General features: G+C 41.4%; 1 protein-coding gene across 1 annotated transcript in view; it reads right to left on the reverse strand.

Annotated features, from left to right (window-relative positions):
• The window catches only part of MYH10 (myosin heavy chain 10), a 2,709,460-nt gene that overhangs the window by 637,506 nt on the left and 2,050,357 nt on the right, over positions 1–21,597 (reverse strand). The gene's annotated exons all lie outside the window — the stretch shown is intronic.

The following is a 21,597-nucleotide window of genomic DNA, read 5'->3' on the forward strand; positions in this document are numbered from 1 at the left end:
AACATCTACAGCCAAAGAACTGAGATGCCATCTCTACATAGGGCAATGGAGGGGTAATAAGCATCCAATGCAGAAGTCTTCCCAACAGAGTAAGCACCTAACTGTTGTAGACTTAAGAGACACTCTGCAGCGCATAACTGTTGAGGAAAACTTAAAGCATTGAAAATTAAGCTTACATGGCCATGGGGAGTTCAACTTTAGGTAAGTATTTTCAAGAAGTATATGGTTGTGAGATTAAAGTGCATTAAAGCTTCCAGGATCCTATGAAGCCAGAGATCACACCACCAACTCCTGAAGTTGGAACTGGAATCACAGTTCAAGCAATAATGCTTGGTGAAACTGTTGTGAGCCAAAGATTACGACAGCCTTGTTAGAAATGTTCACAATGCAAACTTTTTATTTAAATAAGCTTTGGAAAAGTTACAATCCAAGTGCAGTGGTCTTTCACAGAATTTGTTATGGGCAGTTCAGTGTGCCAAGGGAAAAGACAATGCAGTAAAACAGGAATCATAATCAACTGTTTTTTTTTTAATTAAACTCTGAAACCACTTTAGGCATAAAGGAAGGTTGTTCTTAAAGTTATCCTGTCTTTGTGAAACAGAGATCGGGTTTAATCACCATAAGCTTGTAACATGAATATTCTCTTTGCAGAAATTAGAAGGATGTGTAATCCACATCATGAGCTGGTTCAGAAGGAAATGGTGAAAATTTCTCCAGTTCTGAAAATTAAGAGCCGAAGGAGGAGTTACCCGTTTTCTAGGTGGACAGATATGTAAAACCTCTTTCAAAAACTGACTTGAGACTGGGGGTGGGAGGCAGGGCAGAAACTTACAGACATTTAGATATGGCTGAAAGGTAAATCTTGATAGAGGAGTAAAATAGGCCAAAGGATAACAACTCGCACAAATATTTTAGACTCGGAGGCTAACTTTCAAAGGTAATAAATAGTTGATCTGAATTCCTGAAGGTCTTTGCCTTGTCAATGTATAATCTGAAACAAAACTGGGAGGTAAACAGAAATGTTTTAATGATGTCAAAGAAAAGCAAATTACAGTTATGTACACTTAACATAACAGTAGTTACTCAGATAGATTACTGTTGTAGTAGCCTAAGCTATACAGGACGTATCCTGCCAAAGACTGGAAGGCCAGCCAGCTTCCTAATCTTTATGGCACCCTCCATGCACCCTATCTGCTGAAGGGCTTGAGGGCTGCAATATAAAGTCACCAAAATCTCAGAGCTTTCTTATTACTGAACAAGGGGAGTTAACAACCCTGTAAGATAGGTACGTGTTAGGAGAAATGGAAAGGAAAATATTCACAACCTGGCATAACAAAAAAAAAACAAAAAAAAACAGAAAGGTGGTGGTTTGAGGGTAGATGCTTCTGCTGCAACAGTGATCTATTTAACTGTCTATTGTTATGGTAAGCTTACTTAAGATGACTATAATACAGTTACCATTAGATAATTGTTGCAGTAGCTTAAACTACACAGGATGAATATTAGAGATTAGAATGAAAAGGACGACGAAGATCAGAGCATCTGTTCTTGACCTGGAAAAAAGTCTAGTCTGTAGTGCTTGGTAAAGGTGTACAGATGACAAACATGCTGCCATTAGAATATTTCTACAGTCCACCCCTTTCCAGAAAGCCACATAAGTAGCGAAAGCCCTGAGAGTGGGCCCTGACTTTGCTTGGAAGTGTTTTGTTATGGTGAGAACAAAGAGAAACAACACTAGACAACCATTTAGGAATCATCTGTTTAGACACTGACTGTCCCTTTTACTTATCTTCATAGGAAATAACAATTGATTAGAATCTCTGAAGGTTTTTGACTTGTCAAAGTAGTGTCGGAGTTGTTTGTGGACATCCAGACTGAGTAAACCTGGATACAATTTTTTTTTAACTGATATCATTTTGGGCATAAAGTAAGAACTTGTTTTCAAAGTTACCATTACTCATCACTATAAGATCTTGTAACTAAGGCACGTTTCTTGCAGAAATCAATGAATAACAGAAACAATCAGCCTCATGAGCAGGTTTAAACGGAAAAAAAGTGCAAGCTCCTCCAGTACAAAAGTTAAGATGCCAAGAAGGAGCCACGTTGTCTTCTAGGTGAACAGATATGTAAAACCCCTTTCAAAAATTGTTTGACTTGAGGCAAGGTAGAAAGGGGGATCTACAGACATTCAAAGATGGCTGAAAGGTGAATCTTGATAGAAGAGTAGGAAAGACTGGAGGATAACTCCTCACACAAATACTGCAGACCCACAGGTCTCAGAGTCTTAAAAGGATCCTGGCTCTTGCTTTGGCACCAAACAGAAAATATTTCCCACTTAGCCAAATCTGACTTTTTTTAGTAGTAGGTTTCTTAGTCTCATTTAATTACTTGCTGCACATACTCAGAAAAAAGTGCCTAAAAATATTAAAATTCTATCCCCCAGGCAGTGAATTTGAAAAAATTGAAGGCTGGGTGTGGATCAACGAAACCCTGTGATGTGCGATTACATCCCTCTTGTGAAGAAGCTTGCAATAATTTCCCTTGTACATTTTCAGAAGGAAGAACCACTGCTGTCTGGGTCAAAAGAGAATTATTTACTAGTAGCTTTGTTGTCTTTATGAATTTTAGAAGAACCCCGGTTATCAAAGGAATGGGTGGAAAGGCATATCATAGGAAAGAAAAGGCATCTGTCTTCTAAGCCTTTGCTCAGGTTGCCTTTGGTCAGGACTTCTTTAACTGTCTTGGGTGAATGGCGTCAAAACAGATCTTCTAGAGCAACTCCCCACAGTTGAATCAAATCATGGAAGACCCCTCCCTGGGTGCAACTTCCATTTGTGGGGGCGGGGGTCTGTCCTGGTCCTGCTCAACTTTTTTAGTACAAAATTCTGCTCTGACAGGATGTAACTAGCCTGGTAGGATAGATTGTGCTCAGTTGCTAAAGCCCAGGCAACCACATTTGGTATGCAAAGGTGAAAGGATCTGGTTCCCCCTAATTTATGTACATCACTGTGGTGTTGTCAGTGATGACTTTTAGAAGCCCTGGACTCTAAAGATGATTTAGACATTTGACAGTATTTATTAGTGCCATTTCTTTGACATTTGTGTTTTAACTTGTACCATATAGCTTAGGCTACAACAGTGATCTAATGAAGAACATTAGCAGAATACAAACACAAATATGTACAATTTTCTTTCCATTAATATCCAATTTAAATATATTCATCAATACATAATTGTGGGGGTGAAGCCAGGGGTAATACCAGGTTAAGTTAATGTATTTTTTTTCTCTAGTCTGTTCATCTGCAATCAGTGTGCTGTTCTCATGTATAGAAAAATGAGGCACTTCTGTACTAGAGAATTAAAAAAAAACAAAAAAAAAAAACAATAAAAAAGTCTTCTTGAATGGTGCCAGATTTCTTCACTTGCTGTCTCCTCTTGTTAATATTAAAGACCAGGAAATGTCTTTTCATATGTAAATGCTGATTGGCTTAATAACATGCATTTCCACTAAGACACCAGAGTAGCATCCAAGAAGAAAGAGACTTGGATGTAATACTGACAACGTTTACTGCTGCTATGGAAAGTAAAAGAAACTGGTCTGGGTACTTGCTCACCTGCCACCAGGCCTAAAGCAGAGCAATAGCATCATGTGATAAATACTGGTGGCTGGTGAAAATCAAGGTATACAACTGTGTGCACTGCAAGATGCTAGATGTTGATGCTGTCTTGTCTATATGGACTCCAGTGAGCACTAATTACTATATAATAGTTAGGGACAGTATTTATGTACCAAGCCCTTGCCAGAGAACTTGTACATTTAGAGCTTTGCTTTTCTGTACACATCTTGTTTTATTCATTCCCTTTCACTTCAGTTTGGCAGCCTACATATATTTTAATCTCTATTTTCAGTGCTTTATTATTTAAGTAAGACACCTATATTAAACCTTAAGCTGTTGTGGCTGACCCTTACTTATTACATTTATGTACTGTTACTCAGCTAAGAGAGAGTATTTATACTGCTGGCTAGCAATCAGTGTGGCACGGGTCCCATTAGACCACTTAGACCTAATACTAGCACAATATATTAATAGGTACAACAGCTGTTTAACTGCACTGATTTTTGGTGTTTTCTTAGCTGTATTGCTGCCTCCATATTGAAAATTAGACTTTGGAAGCCCCTCCCAGTGCTAATTCTACCTGCCACTGCTCAAACTGATAACACCCTCCTATTAGGCAGAAAGCTTGAGTTAACTCTATTTCATATTGTCCCACTCAATTAGTGCACACTGCAATATTGAGAGTTTAAATCTGAATGGTGCATTAGTCTTTTCAGCATTTTTGTTTGTTTTAATCAAAAAAGTCAAGTATTTACATTTTTAACTTGGTCTGGGACCTTAGTCTTGTGGTATTTCTCAACTCTGGGGGAATTGTGAGTTGCTGCAAGATCGGAGCCTCATAATTTCTGCTGTGTTTTTATTGTTTGTATTTTTCTTGGTTTTGATACTGTTCATTGATTGGATACCTCTCTAGCTTGCCTCCTATAACCTGTGATGAGATGTGAAGTGGTGATTTGCAGGGACCTGTATAGATGCAGGCACCTAGAGTTGTAATTTTACTTTATCAAGGATCTAGCAGACTGTAGAGCAGCTAATTTGCCTACCGAGACATTACCCAAGAGTGTTGTTTTAGATTAATCCTAGAGCTTCCCCCTATCCCAACAACTCCCAATTTAGTTATTTCCTTTTTAAACAAACATCTCTTTTACCACCGCTTGCAGATAAGATAGGATCTACACTTCCCTCCAGTCTCTGTAACCAGCCTGGTGGAAATGGGCATCCTGAGAAAAGTAGCAATTGTCTCATGTTTGCTGACAAATATCTTATTCTTAAGCAGACTGATAGTATGCAAAAGATACAATTACACTAGGACTTTGGAGGCAAAGCTCTTGTAAACAATCTCCAAATATGCTGCCAGTAACACATGCTAAACCTACTGTTCATCAGACCCAAACTCACATATGCTTAGGCTCTTAAATGCAATCTATCCAAAAATCAAAGGTTTCCCAAGTGCTGTCTTCAGCAACCTCCCAAATAACTATACAAAGACAACACCCCACAGGATAAACACAACTACATCTCACAGTTTCTCAGCCTCTAAGCCCTTAAGACAAACCACCACACAACCAGATATACTGGTCATGTGAGACGCACTGATGCCCCACTCACAAGGCTGAGGAAAGAGACAGTCACGGTCAGTTGCCTCTCAAGACAAGGATTCACCAGATCTCACAAGCACTCAGGGCATTGAACCACAGTGCACGTGGTCATTAATGACCACTGACATACCCCCCTAGACTATATTGAGAGTCCTAACAGTGGTTTCAGACCGTAACCTAGGCAGGTACGAGCCTAGCACTGTGTAGAATTTTACGTTCTCCGAGGTAACACACAATATAAACAGATGATTGAGTAACAATTGTCTTCATTACTAGTATCATTCTAAGGGGTCCAATATTTGTTGGTTTGGGAGGACATGATCAGCAAGCCATGCTGCTTTGCTGGGGATGGTCTGCACCTTTCCTCATTAGGCTTTTGGATATTGGCCAAAACATTACCCATCCTTACAGTAGCTTCTTTAGGCAATGTCAGCCTGACAGACTTTTTGACATAGTAACTTCTACACAAAATAAATTAAAGATGTTACTGCTCATTGCTAGGAGTCTCAACAAGAAGCTCCATTCTCTGGAAGTACTCTTCACCCTTCAGTGTCTTGACACCTGTGCAGTTACAGAGACATGTTTTAAAGCTGTTGGAGGCACCCCAAGACTGGTCGACATGCTAGAGCTACTCCATGTCCAACTAACATTAGGTCAAGCCCCATACAATATCATTGCTAGCTATAGGTCCCTGTCTATAATTCACTATTCAGCTCAACACCACACTCATTGATAATTTCAACTATCCCACCATAAACAGATACATGGACATGCAGGCTCAAAGATTCCTGGGTTTTGTAAGTGCAAACACTCTGGAACAGTCTGTATACCTACTCGGGGCGCAAACATCCTGGATCTGGTACTAGCAATTATGAGGGAATGTTGCACACCCACAGTTTTATATCTTCACTGATCAGATCAGAATGCAAAGTAGTCACCCTTTAAATAAATATGAAGCCCAAACTCCCAGTAAACCTCAGAACTTTGAAGAACTTTTACCAAGGTTAACTACCTCCTATGAAGCAATGGCATAGCTAAAGTCCATGCCCCCAACCCCAAACTCAGAAAACACTGTGGCTTATCTGGACATGTTTACGGAAAGCCTGTACAGCATGTACATATCTGCACAGAAACAGCAGTACCAGACTGAAAGAAACTTAGGACAAACTCCAAAACAAGCCTCCTTGGTGGATCCCCATCAGTATAAATAGGTTGTACAACAAAAGAAAGAATCCTGCCCAAAAAAGTAGGAAGGGCTATGCCCAAAAGGCAAAAAAACTGCCTCAATCGAAAAAGCAACTCAAGGGACTAATCAAGTCCACCAAAGCAAACTATGAGGCAAAAATAGTGTTCCAGGCTAAGGATAACCATAACACATTTTTCAGTCACATATGCAAGTTTAATGGGAAAACCCAACAATGTGCCCTTACTAATCGTAAATGAAGCGCTCAATATGGAATCACAAGATATAGCAAATTTGCCAGCCAGTAAATTTAGCTCCAATTTCACCCTCAGTCATCCCATTACCCCATTTCTCCTCCAACCATCATTAGAAAACAGCTCCTCACTGCATTCTCCAAAGCTAAAAACTGCATCGATGGGTTACATCATCTCAGGGATGCTTCTTAAATAACTTGAAACACAGCCTGTCAGGACCACCAGAATCACTATTCAATCACAGACTCCAGACAGGCTTCATCCTTTGGGAATGGAAGACTGCAGTGATTATCCTTCCACAAAGAGGGGAACCATTGACAGAGAGAGGGAAATGCACACTCTAGCCTGGTTTTGTGTGCTGGGCAGCGCCGGTTAGCTAGGGTACAACTATTCCCAGCTCCACAAAGTCTCCTCTTCAATTTTTCCCTTGGAACTAGAAAAACTTTCAACTTAAGCACTCAAGCCATTCATTTCTCAGCCCGGCACTTGCTCAAAACTCATAGCAAGCACTTATAAACCCTAGCACTAGACCCCCCTATACTGTACAGAAGGACAAGGCTCTCTATTCGACATTACCAGCCAATCAGTAAAACAGTTCACTGTACCTATCCAGGCAAGTCCAAAGGGCAGTTTCAGGTGTATTCTCCAGTGCAACTGGTGAATCTGGACATTTTGAGGCAATGTTACAACTGCTCATGTATACAGGCAACCCTCTCCTCCTACCAGCAAACACTAATGCATGCGATGGATGCAATTATACAGCCAAATTAGAGGCTAAGCTCTCTCAAACCAAGACTGGATCAGACAGGTCAAGAGAAGAAGAGAAATACTTGCATCACACCACCAGTCTCACATAGATCCATTAAACCATCATGCGCAAAAAACACATACATGAAAACATACTTGGAGGCTCTAAATAAAAATCTTCAAAAGCAAGAGAGACCTCCAAAGCAGACATCCAAGCAACCTCCACCCCCCAACTCAAACCATGAAACACATACTTCACAAAACCAGTGTGCCATGCAATCACAGCCCTTAAGGAAAAATAACATACCCAACACACTAGTAATAGGTGACTCTATAGTCAGGCACACTGACATCCCTCTCACTAGGATGAATAAGGAGAAGGCTACTGTTAAGCTGCCTGTCAGGTGCCAGGATCTGCCACATAACACAAGCACTTGGGACACTCCAGAACAAGTACAGATATGACTCTGTCATTGTCCAGGTTGGTGTGAATGACCTGAGCCGTACCTCCCTGGACTACATGGAGAAACATGGAAGAGCTCTCTGATCACATAGCCCAGGCCGGTATGACCCTGACCCTGAGTAGCATCCTGCCCTCACCAAGAATGGTACCATGGTATAAAGAAAAAAATATCAATTTCGACAACTGGCTAAGTTTCTGGTGTCATTCAAAGGGGACCCACTGTCTGTCCGCCTGGGATGACATGCTCGACAAACCACGCTGCTTAGCTAGAAACAGCTTGCACCTGTCACCCTTAGGCTTACGAATACTGGCCAAGTGCCTTTTTTAGGCAAGGCTCAAAAGACAAACCCACTGCCGTAAATAGCACAAGTAACAAAAAACTGAGGGTAATGCTACTCAATGCCAGAAGTCTAAACCTCAAAATGCATGCACTCGAGGCACTCCTCAGTATGGAGAGAATCGATATATGTACAGTAACAGAAACCTGGTTTAAGGCTCCAGAGAGCACCCCAGCACTACCAGGCTACAACTCGTACTATACATTTCTGCCACAGAACCCAGACCGAAATACAAAAGGTGGGGGCGTATTCATTTTCATCAAGGATACCCACACCTCCAGGTTAGTGGCACAGCACGATGCTTCAGAGATCATCCACGTACAATTAACAACTGGCAAAACTGCAAATCAAATTGTAGCTTGCTACAGATCACCCATGTCCCAGGACCCCCATTCCGCATTTCGGGAAACACTGGGAAACAAAGGTCCGACCAAACACCTCAACATTGGTGACTTCAATTACCCAAACATTAAACTGGGAGAACTACTCAAGTACAAACTCCCTTGCCCAACATTTCCTAGAATTTATAAACTCAAATGCCCTGGATCAACTGGTCAACACTCCCACCAGAGGTGACAACATATTGGATCTTGTCATCACCAACATGAGCGACCGGTGTTCCACACCAGAGGTCAACCCATCACTGGTTAGATCTGACTATAAACAAATCACTATGGATATCCACATTCTGCCCCCACCCCCGGACAAGGAGACCACCGCGAAATTTTTTTCAAAAGCAAACTTCACATTACTTAAGACCGAGGTGGAAAGTTTCAAAGCCCCCATGTTAAAGGATAATGCTGTCCAAGCTGCAAAATCCTTTACTAATGCCTTCTACGTGCACCTACAAGAATGCATGGATTGTGCTATCCCAAGCAAAACCAAGACTCACTCCTCCAAGAAAAGGAAATCATTCTGGTGGACCCCTGCCATAAACAAGCTATACAATAGAAGGAGGAAACTATTACAGAAAAGAGTAAAATCCCAATAAATTCTCCAGGTGCAACTAACACTAGGTAAGACTGCAATCCAAATTGTAGCTTGCTACAGATCCCCCACCATGCCCCAAGATTCTCACTACACCTTTCTAAACATACTGGAAAATATTAAGATAGAACCAAACACCCTAATAATGGGTGATTTTAACTACTCTGCCATTAACTGGGAAAACTACTCGTGTACCAACACCTTTGCCCAACGGTTCTTGGAATTCATAAATTCCAATGCCCTGGATTCAACTAATCCATAGTCCCACCTGGAGCTCCAATATCCTAGACCTGGTCATTACCAACATGGGAAATCGATGCTCCACACCTATGGTCACCCCCTCATTAGTCAGGTCTGACCATAAGCTAATCACCCTTAACATCCACATCCTACCGCCACCTCCCAGTAAGGAAACCTCCATAAAAAACTTCTCCAAAGCCAACTTCATGCTACTCAAGTCAGAAGTGACAAACTTCATGATACCCATGCAGACGGGAACTGAAAGTTCAACTGCTGAATCCTACACTAAGGCACTGTACGAGCACATCCACTCATGCATGAATCACAAATGGAACCAAAAAAGGAAGCCAATCTGGTGGTCCTCTGCCATAAACAAACTTTACAACAAAAGGAAGAAACTGTTGCAGAAAAGAGGAAAATCCCAGGATGCAAAAAAACTCCCTATCCAGCCTCAGGAAGAAACTGAGATCCCTCATAAAATCCTCCAAAGCTAGTTATGAAAATAAAATTGCTAAAGATTCCAAAGACAACCACAAGGCATTCTATAACTATGTCAAGAATCTAAATGGCAATGCTCTGATCTGCTCTGAGCTAAAACAGAATGGCATTAAATATACTGATCCCAAGGATATTGCCAATATCCTGGCAGATCGATACAGTGCCAACTTCACTCCCTAAACGGCCCATCTCAATACCGGAAGATTGCCAAATTCCGGTAATAACGGCCACACAGGTAAAAAATACACTCTCCAAAGCTTAGAATACAGCATCCATGGGACCAGATGACATCCTGGGCTGTGTAATACATGAACTACAATATGAACTGGCACCTCACCCAAGTGTCATGTTTAATCATAGCCTCACCTCAGGTTTCCTGCCCACTGAGTGGAGCACAGCTACAGTTATCCCACTCCACAAGGGGGGATGCACCTTGGATCCCGGAAACTACCATCCCATCAGTCTGACAAGCCTCATCTGCAAGGGTATGGAGCGTATTATCATGGAACTTATAAACAAAGACACTGGCAACCTTCAAACACTGGACCCCACCCAGTTTAGGTTCATGAAGGGACGATCTTGTCTCCTGAACCTGACTGACTTCTTTGAATCAGTCTCCAGAGCCATGGACAAGGGTAAGGTGGTCAACACAGCCTATCTAGACCTCGCCAAGGCCTTTGACACCATTCCCCACTCTGGAATCATAGATAAACTTACTAAGCTGGGCATTAATCCCTACATCACCCAATGGGTTGCCAACTGGCTTACTGACAGAACCCACACTGTAAAAGTAGCAGACTCCAAATCCAGTTCCAGACAAGTGACAAGTGGAGTACCACAGGGTTCAGTCCTGGGACCGCTCTTGTTTGGCATCTACTTCTCTGAAGTACAGGCCAACACTAAGGGACTCTGGCTAACAAAGTTCGCAGATGACTGCAAACTGGGAGCCATTACTGAATCCCCAAATGATGTGGATACTCTACAAAAGGGCCTTACAGAAACAGATGCTTGGTGCCAGAGCCATGGCTCAAGCTCAATGCCAAGAAATGTATAGTTATCCCCTTTGAGAAAAAAACACGTACCCGTGAATTACCACATAGGTGGCAGTACACTAAACACCGAAAGTGTTATAAGAGACTTAGGTACACAGGTGGACAGTGGTCTCACCTTCGATAACCACATCACCACAACAGTCAGGAAATCCTTCTATGTGGCACACCTCTTCACTAAGGGCTTTTCATCCAGAAAAAAGGACGTCATTGTCCCACTGTACTTATCCCTCAGACCCATTATAGAATACGCCTCATTTGGTATGTACCTCTCAAGACATCTGCAACAACTGGAAAGGCCGCAGGAATACCTCACTAAAAGAATCACAGGCCTAAAGCAGATGCCCTACGCTGACTGCCTTAAAAAACTCCAGCTATACTCTGTCGCATATCGTCTACTCAGAGGCGATCTCTGCTTAACATACAAGGCCATGTCAAACCCAGAGCTGTTGAACATGCTACACTTAAAGAAATCCCAATCCCTCAGAGCCACACGCTCCAGGTATCTAAACCTTGTCATCACAATAAACAAAACATGCTGGAGGGATAGGTTCCTGACCCAGAGACTCCCCAGACTCTAGAATAGACTGCCCATTACATGTCAAGCAGAGTGCCTCTTTGGCCCTCTTCAAAAGGAACCTTGACGATTGGATGGGAGAAAGGAAATTCACCCCGGGTTTCATGTCAGTCGCCCCTGCTAGACAGGGGTCCAGGGAAGTAAATAGTGTGGGAAGAAATAGCCAGGGAATTGTTACGGCTAGGCTTGTATAGGCCCTAGGGCTGATAGCCTAGTACCAACCTATGAACCTATCCCTGATCAGTATCAGCAAGAAACTACGAGCCCTCATAAAATCATCCAACGCGAGCTTCGACTCCAAAGATAACCACAAGGCATTCTTTAGCTATGTCAAGAATCTAAGTGGCAATGCTCAGATCTGCTCGGAGTTGGTGCAGAATGGCACAAAATACACTGAACCAACCGATATCGCCAACATCCTGGCAGACAGGTTCAGTGCAAACTTCACCCCCCCTCTCACCCCCAAAAGGGCCCATAACCATATCAGAAGAATGTAGAGCCCCTGAAATCACAGACACTCAGGTTAAAACAGCCCTCTCTAAAGGCAAAAACACAGCATCAATGGGACCAGACGGTGTCCCATGCTGCGTCCTACATGAGCTCAAAGACGAACTACCACCTCACCTAAACACACTGTTGAAACTCAGCCTCTCCACAGGCTACGTACCCATAGAGTGGCGCACAGCAACAGTTATTCCGCTCCACAAAGGTGGAGCCACAACAGACCCCGGGAACTATCGCCCTCTAAGCCTGACTAAGCTTGGTCTGCAAGGCTATGGAGCGCATCATCATGGAACTCATTAACAGAGACGCTGGGAACCTCCAAACACTGGACCCTACCCAGTTCGGCTTTAAGGGCAGATCATGCCTCCTGAACCTGGTGGACTTCTTTGAGACAGTTATCAAGACTATAGACGAAGGAAAGGTGGTACACACAGCCTACCTAGACCTTGCAAAGGCCTTTGACACCATTCCCCATTCTGGTATTATAGACAAGCTCACCAGCCTGAACATAAACCCTTATGTCACAAGATGGGTTGCCAAATGGCTCATGGATAGAACCCACATGGTGAGAGTTGCGAGAGCTAGGTCCAACTCTAAACTGATTACGAGTGGCGTTCCCCAGGGCTCGGTCCTAGGACCCCTCCTGTTTGGCATATACGTCTCAGAGGTACAGGCAAGCACAGGAGGACTATGGCTGACCAAGTTCGCAGACGACTGCAAACTAGAGGCTATACATGACACTCGGGTTGACACAGACATCTTCCAAAAGGGTCTCACTGAGATGGATAGCTGGTGTCAAAATCATGGCCTCAAGCTAAATGCCAAAAAGTGCATAGTCATCCCCTTTGGAAAAAAAACAAAGTACCCACAAGCTACCATATAGGTGGTAGTCCCCTAAATACAGAAGACGTAATAAGGGATCTGGGGACCAAAGTAGATAGTAATCTCTCCTTTGATAATCACATTGCCAAAGTGGTTAGAAAATCCTTCTATGTGGCCCACCTAATCACAAAAGGGTTCGCATCCAGATCAAAAGAGGTCATTGTGCCCCTCTACTCATCACTCAGACCCATCAGAGTACAACGCCCCATTTGGGATGTACCTTACAAGACACCTGTAACAGCTGGAAAGACCACAGAAGTACCTCACCAAAAGAATCACTGGCCTCAAACAGATGCCCTATGCAGCTCGACTGAAGAAACTCCAGCTGTACTCGGTTGCATGCCGCCTACTCAGAGGTGATTCTCTGCCTGACATACAAGGCCATGTCCAACCCAGAATTAATGGACATGCTCCACCTAAAGAAAACCATATCCCCTCGAGCCACACGCTCTTGGGATCTAAACCTCACCACAACAATAAATAGGATGTGCTGGAGGGATAGATTCCTGTCCCAGAGATTTCCCATGTTTTGGAACAAGATTCCAATCTAGATTAGGCAGAGCTCCTCGCTAACACTCTTCAAGAGAAACCTTGACAAGTGGATGGGAAACAAAGTTTACCCCGGGGATCACTTCAGTGGCTCTGCTGGACAAAGGCACAGGGAAATATTCTAAGGGGGTGGTGAAAGCCAACACATTCTGGCTAGGCTTATAAACGCCTTCGGGCAGATAGCCTAGTACCTAACTATGAACCTATAAGTCTGACTAGTCTTGTATGTAAAGCTGTGGAAAGAATGATCATGGACCTAATAAAAACATAGGAAGTATTTAAATACTGGATCTATCCCCGCACAGTTTTGTCAAGGACAGGTCATGCTTGCTAAACTTAGCGGACTTCTTCGAGAAGGTCACCAAAGCCACAAATGAGGGCAAAATGGTGCATACTGCCAACGGCATTTGACAATACCTCATTCAGGTATTACAGGCAAACTCACAAATTTGGGCATAAATCCCCATATCGCCAGATGAACAGCCAAACAGTTAACTGACAGGACATGAAGTTAGGCTGGGGGAATCCACCTCCAGCAAGAGGCCTGTTACTAGTGGTGCCCCACAGAGCTCAGTACTGAGATCTCAACCATTTGGAATATACTTCTCTGATGTCAAGGCAAATCTAGAGCCACTTTGGCCAACTAGATATGCTAAAGACTGCAAGCTGTGCATCATCAATGAATCCACAACGATGTAGATATCCTCCAGGAGAGTCTGACACAAACAAAACTGGTGAAAGAGCCACTGCAAAAATCTCAATCTTAGGGAAGACAACCACCCTTGCAAATTATAACATAACTCTCCCCTAAGAGCAGACCCAGTGGTAAGGGACTTGGAAACTCAGGTTGACAGTAACCTGAACTTGGATTACCATTTGCCCATGGTGGTGAGAAAATAAGTAAGGGCATGGCATCCAGAGCTAATGAGATTATAATCTCACTATACACTCAGCCCTCATTAGATTATTAACAGAGTGAAATGCATCCTTCAGTATAATGACCAAGCATTTACAACAGCTAGAGAGGACACAGAAATTCCTCACTAAAAACACAGGGTGTAAACGTGTCCTATGCAGACTGCTTTGAAGCCCTATCCCTGTATTCTGATTCCTACTAGCTGTTGAAAGGAGGTCTATGCTTAATCTACAAGGCATTCCCTGATCCAGCCCAGATGGATCTGTCATACATTCATAAAAAACTGCACTAGCATTACTGAAAGTATCAAAACCTTGTCTGTGACAATACATGTTGGAGATACAGCTATACGTCTCAATACTCCTTCTCTGGAATAGACTCTCCATTCATGTGAAGCAGAGCACTTCCCTAAGCCTATTCAAACACAGTTTGGAACAATAAATGGGAAATTGTAAATTCACTCCTGGCCTGTTGCCTGTGCCCCCTGTGGAGAGGGACAGCTTGTAGATGTCTTAAGGCATAGGCATATACCAAATCCATTTTAATCCTTGGGCATTGATAACTGGGAGAAATGGGCATGAATGCTAGGCTTAAAAAGGCTCCAGGGCAGTTAAGTTAGTAACTTTCTATGATCCTATACCTGAATTAATTTAAGGGCAGCCAAGTAATCCAGGGGTCTCTGGCCCTAGCTTTAGACAAGGGATATACTGCCAGCACAGCTATCTGGAATTTTGTAAATTATATATCATTTGTGAATATCAACATGATTTATATAAGATGCTTGTATTAGAAATCTATTAGAACTGTATGTCATGTGTATATCAAACTGCTTGAAGGTATTTGCAAAGTGCTGTTTGAAATGTATTCATTGTGTACCCTACTGGAAAAGAACAGAAATGTACATGCACTACTGCAACTGTTTAAATGTATATTCTAACAGTAGAAACTAGGATACAGGAGGTTAACCTCAGTCTAGTAAATTTTAGAAAAAAATAGTTGAAATTAAATTACTTTATGGCTACACAAAATATGATATCTTTCAGTTTCAATGCAGCAATAAGACAAGTCTAAAGCTAGGAAGCTTTCTGTATTGTCTCTAAGGTGAAATAATTACTAGTCTTGAAATGTGAAGGGATGTAATTGTTTTATGACTTCCAGCATCTGCCAAAGATCTGAGGTCTGCATATTTTTACAAGCAGATGCTAAATACTGCTAGCTTCCAGCAGTAGGGGTTTCACCTGGGATAGAGTCAGATGACAAAAAATTAAGTAATTCTGTAAGCTATCCCAGCAGTAATATGCAAGATAAACTCTCAAAGAAAACAGCATTCTGTATTCTCTCTTGGAACTGAAAAACAACTGGAAGATCCATTCACTACATCTGCCTTGCTCTAAAGTAAGTTAACTAGGGTACAGTAATTCTCTTGGATACAGTCAGAAATATAGTGACGCTTAGATAATCTTATTTATTTGACACTGTCCTGCAATGTTATTTTAAATATTTCCTGTTGTTTTGAACTCTAACATCACTGTGAATATATAGAGTATTTTCTTGTTTTTTTACTACTGGATATATTTAAACCTTTCACTGTGGCTGATCTTTGTAACAGATATTTAAGTTTTGATAGTACTTGCACATTTATTTGTTAACACTACATGGGCCACTCCTACCCTTGCTCTTGGTCAAACTACCATTTGTATTAATAGTAATATTACACAGTAAAATTGGACACCCTTTGTTAAGGGACTTAAAGTCACTGATAAGGAGTTGGCTGGTGGCAGTGATAACTACCTTATAGTCCATGCAAAAGGGGGCATAGCTAGTAAACCTGTGTCAGCCTTTCACAGGTGTGTGTGTGTGTGTATATCAAACCTCAAAGAGTGTGTGTTAGTTACTTGGACAGGGACAAAGCACTGGCTGCACAGAGAGGGTGCTGAAGTCTTGGCTCAGCTGAGATATCAACTCTATAGCTGTGCCACTGTAGAGTCTTATTGGGGATCTGGAGAAAGAGGGAGAAACCAGCCCCAGACTGACTGTGTGCTCTTAAGGGAAACTGTACTTGCTGCAGAGAGCTGCATCTGGTAATACTGTGTGCGTGTACTGAATCCTCTCCGTGTACAACCCCCACTGGTGCCAGTGGTGAGGGGATTGAGGCGTCTTGATTACTGGGTCCAGTGGTGAGTCGTCTCAGGTGGCAGTACCATCATGCCAGGAAGAAAGCTGAATTCTACTAACCTTCCCAGAAAATGGTGTGTGCATGAAAATATTAATTTGTATGAAAGGCAATTACTGTAAAAAAGGGCACTGGAAGACATTGGTTCACACAGACAGCAGTGAGACAGGGGTTGGATTTGCTTTGCCAAAGACTCAGATCTGCGAGGAACCTACGTTCAGACCTGTCTGGATGTGAAGGTTAGAATTTCATATACAGTAGAACAGTTAATATTCCCTTTATGCTCTTGGGCTAGGTTGTATCTTGTGAATTAGCAACTAAAAGACTCGTGCACACTTTCTTGCTATTACTTCAACCTTGATTGGCAGGAGTGGGACTCAAAGCCTCATCAGTACCAGCCATCTTGACACAACAGTAGTTGGCATCATGCCATCTGTAGGTCACGCTGGGGTTAGTAGCATCATTCCTCCATTACAGTGGTGCCACTGACGGGTTCTACAACAGAGCTGATTCTGTTCCACTGGTATAATACTGTATCTGGACAGCAGTCCATATTTTAATTTTTAAACATGTCACCCTGCCGTTAACCATTACCATTAAGACACTAACTCTTACTTGCATTTTATATTATTCCCTTCAGAGCAACATTAAAGTTAAATATCACATGCCTTCTTAAATATTTTCATATGTAGCTCTTAAATTCCTTTAATACTTATATCTAGTCAAATGTTTGCTATCAACCATTTATGGAACAGGGTCCATTCCTGGTCTGCCATCCCGAACAGAAAAATAACTGCTCATTAACAGAAATAACATACTGTAAATTCAAAGTTTGATATTTTTTTTGGGGAAGTAAGAGAGATCAGTGACAGTAACCAGTCCAAACTGAAGCAATATACCAACGCAACAGAAGAACTGAAGTAGGGAAACTCACTCCCTTGACTTAACACCTGTACTTCCTACCTCATTGATAAGACTGGTTTCAGGAATAACACCAGAGGTGGATAAGATGCAGCAATTGTGAACTGACCAAAAAGCTCCCATAAAGTACTGCCACCAGAAGAGCCATTAGCTATAAATTCCATAAGGAACTCACTGATTTCTGAGCTTTCTTCTTCCACTTGTCTATTCTGTCCTCTCATCTGCAACCTTAGTCTCAAATAGAAGAAAGCATACAAGAGTTTTTTTTCAACACCCTTTATTAAATTATCACTTACTATATATATATATATATATATATATATATATATATATATATATATATATATATATATATAAATAAAATAAACCACATTAATATTTTCAGGCATTCTACATTACTTACTAACAATGTTCACTCCATTACATAAATTGCAAAATGAATGGCTTCCATTAAAAATTACTTCTGCTGAGAATTATTCTACATGCATTTTCCCCAGAATTCTGTTCATTTCTATCTAATGAGCTACTTTTCCTTTCTAAAGATCTAATCTCCACTTTTATCTTATTTTAAATATTCAGCTGTAGTTGGTTTAGACTGATTTCCATTTTCTAGTAATTTTTTTTTTTTTGCAGCAAATAGCATTAAGCTTACTTTGTCTAGGCAATTCAAATTGTCTATCTCAAAAGAACAATTTCTTAGTTATATCCATTTTGTCACCCAGTATTTCTGACGGAATACTCCGCAAATGTTTATAATTGCCCAATTTGTTACAATCTCAAAAACATGCTCCCAGTTTATTTATTTATTTATTTTACATTTGTTGACTGGGCTAGTCTAACTGGATATATATCCATTTTCAGTAAAGGCCCGGGGAGAAAAGCTCCAAGCAAGAACGGTGAGAAAGTTAACAATATAAAAAAAGATAAGTAAAATCTCAATACAAAGGCAGCCGACAAAGTTAACAATATATATAAAGACAAGTAAAATCATAATACAGAGGCTGTATTGGTCAAAAGAAGAACCATAAAAAAATTATACAAAAGAAAATTAAGCTAACAGATTATGCTAAATACAATAGTAAGTATGAGTAGAACCCAAATAAGGGAGAAAAAACATTATGTGATATGCTCTTACTAAGAAGAAGAGTAGCAAGTGGATTTGGAGGAAAAGGTAGTAGAGTACGGAGAGTAGAAAAAGCAGGAAGGGGAAGAAGATATTAGTCTGGGTTAGCACATGGACAGAGCCAATGAGTTTTAAGATGTTCTTTAAGATGGTTTTTAAATAAAGGAGTGGAATCAAAGATAGATAATTCAGAGGGAAGCTGATTCCAGTTCTTACCTGCTGTATTTGAGAAAAGTGAGTCACCAGCTTTGTTGTTAGATTTAATCGAGGACACTAAGAGTTTGTTAGCAGAACGTAGGGAAGTTAGATTTTTATATGGTGTAATCAGATTAGTAAGGATTGGGGTGTTGTTGGGGTGGTAAAGGATCTTTTGAGTGATAAGTAACTGTTGACAGAGTATATGGTTGTGCAGTTCTAGCCATTCAAGTTGTTTGAGGTTGAGGCAGTGGTGAGTTTTAAAGGGGGAGCATGTAATGAATCTAGCTATGCTATAACAGGTGGAAAGTTTGGGGAGATTGTTTTTGGATAGGTTAGTATATATAGCAGAGGCATAGAAAAGGGTAGAAATGAGGTGGGTCTGGGCAATTGTTTTCCTGGCATCAGAAGTAAGGAATGTTTTTATTCTACAGAGGGTACCAAGTTTTTTGTTAACAGACTTTATGGTGGAGTTGATATGGGCATCGAAGTTGAGACTATTATCAATTGTTACACCTAGTAGGTGGGTTGTAGTATCTGGGGTTATGTTGGTACCATTGTTAGAGGTTATAGAGAAGAATGGATTGGGTGATTTATGAGTTGGGGTAAAAAGCAGTAGCTTTGTTTTTTTCAGATTTAAGAGGAGGCAGTGTTGCATGAACCAATTTCCAACATTATGAAAAACAGTTTGGGTGAGGGACTGGAGAGAGGCTATATTCTTAGCTGTACAGATTAAGGTGGAGTCATCTGCATATTGAATGCAGGTGGCTTGAGGTATATTCATGTGTAGATTGTTAATAAATATGGAAAAAAGAAGGGGACCCAAGATAGAGCCTTGGGGTACTCCAATATTTACTGGAAGTAATGAAGACAGATTGTTATCCCAAAGTACTGCTTGCTGTCTATTTTCCAGATAAGATCTAAACCAGGCATGGGCAAACTATAGCCCGGGGGCCACATGCGGCCCATTAAACGTTTTGATTCGGCCCGCCAAACTTGAAAAAATTTAATAAATTAACCTTGTTAATGTTTTATTTCCCCTGCAATTCTGATGTTTCCTCACTAGATGGCGCACTCTAGATATATTGGCTTTGTTGAGGTGAAGCGTAGGCCTATTACTCCACGTTTGCACTTTACCCTTTGACCCACCGCCCCTCTATGAAGATGAGCGGACCCAAGAAAAGGAAAGTGGACAGAGAATGTTGAGTGTTCAATAAGGAGTGGACAACTAAATATTTTTCACTGAACACCGATCATCTGCTGTTTGCCTGATATGCCAAGAAACTGTGGCGGTTTTTAAAGAGTATAATATTAGCCGTCACTTTACCACAAAGCACGCTAATTATGCTAGCAAGCTCTCAACAAAAGAACGGGAAGCTGCTGCTGAGAAGGTGGCAGCTAATTTGAAGGCTCAGCAAAGTTTTTTTCACCGTCAAACTGCCATTCAAGAGTCAAGTACCAAGGCCAGTTTTATGCTTTCATTCAAAATAGCAAAGGCCAGCAAACCACTGTCTGAGGGCGAGTTTTTAAAAGAATGTATGGTAGAGACATTTTGTGCCCGGAGACCAAAGACAAATTTGAGAAAATCAGTTTATCACGGCGGACAGTGACTCGCCGTGTGGAACTAATAGATGAAGATATCACCAGCAGATTAAACATTAATCATTGGAAATTAAACCACATGTTTTCTCCATATCCCAAGATGTGTATTTTTCCCCCAATGAGGTGATGTTTTCAAAGCATGCCATCTATCTGCTCCTGTTCCGGCCCCTTTGTCAAATGTTAGAACTCAATGTGGCCCACGAATCAAAAAGTTTGCCCACCACTGATCTAAACCATTGTAATGCTTGAGGATCCAGAGAATGAGCCTTTAATTTGTCTAGAAGTAATATACGGTTAACCATATCAAAGGCTTTTGATAGGTCAATAAATAGTGCAGAGGAAAAAAAGTTGTTGTTACGATTTTATTTATAGAGTTGGAGAAGGATAAGAGGGCAGTCGTAGTGCTATGGAATGGTCTGAAGCCATGTTGGCAGTTTGCTAGTAGGTTATTTTGTAGCAGGTGGTTAAGTAGTTGTTTGTGAATACACTTTTCCATTATCTTAGCTAATGGGGAGAGTAGGGCAATAGGCCGAAAGTTTGAAAGCTCAACAGAAGATCCACCTTTATGTAGTGGGATAATGTGGGATACTTTCCATATGGTAGGGATTTTGCCTTCTGTGATAGTTCTGTTAATAAGGATAGAGATGGGATAGTCTAAGGCTTTTGCGGCAATATGTAGGTACTCAGGTGGGAGACGGTCAGCAGAAGGGGTGCACGGTTTCAGTTTTTGAAGTAGCTTGCAGATGAGAGATGTTGGTACAGGTTGCATATGAAAGCTAGGACATGAAGTCTTGGAGGTATTTAGTGGGGAAGAAGTGAAAGGAGGTAGAGAATTGGCTAGTGTTTGAATGGCTTCTGTAAAGTAGTTATTAAAGGCATCAGGTATCTGGTTGGTGTTATCATGGTTGAAACCTGTTGGGGCAGGAGTAGTAGAGTGACCTGGTTGAAGAAGTTTATTTATCCCTGACCAGAATTTTTGTGGAGTTTGTTGACTGGTTTGTTGGAGGTGAAGGTAAAAGTCTTTTTTGTCTCTCAGAATATCCTTCTTGGTAGCATTTCTTAGCTGTTTAAAGTGGAGGTGATCTGCTGGACATTCGGTAGCTCTCCATTTAGCCCAGATTTTATTTAGCTTTCTCATCACACTTCCAGCATTTGCTCCCTACCAAAGGAAAAATATCTCT

This window comes from Protopterus annectens, chromosome 10.part0 (genome assembly GCF_019279795.1).
Source record: "Protopterus annectens isolate FY-2018-M chromosome 10.part0, PAN1.0, whole genome shotgun sequence".
In the NCBI taxonomy this organism is placed as follows: Eukaryota; Metazoa; Chordata; order Ceratodontiformes; family Protopteridae; genus Protopterus; species Protopterus annectens.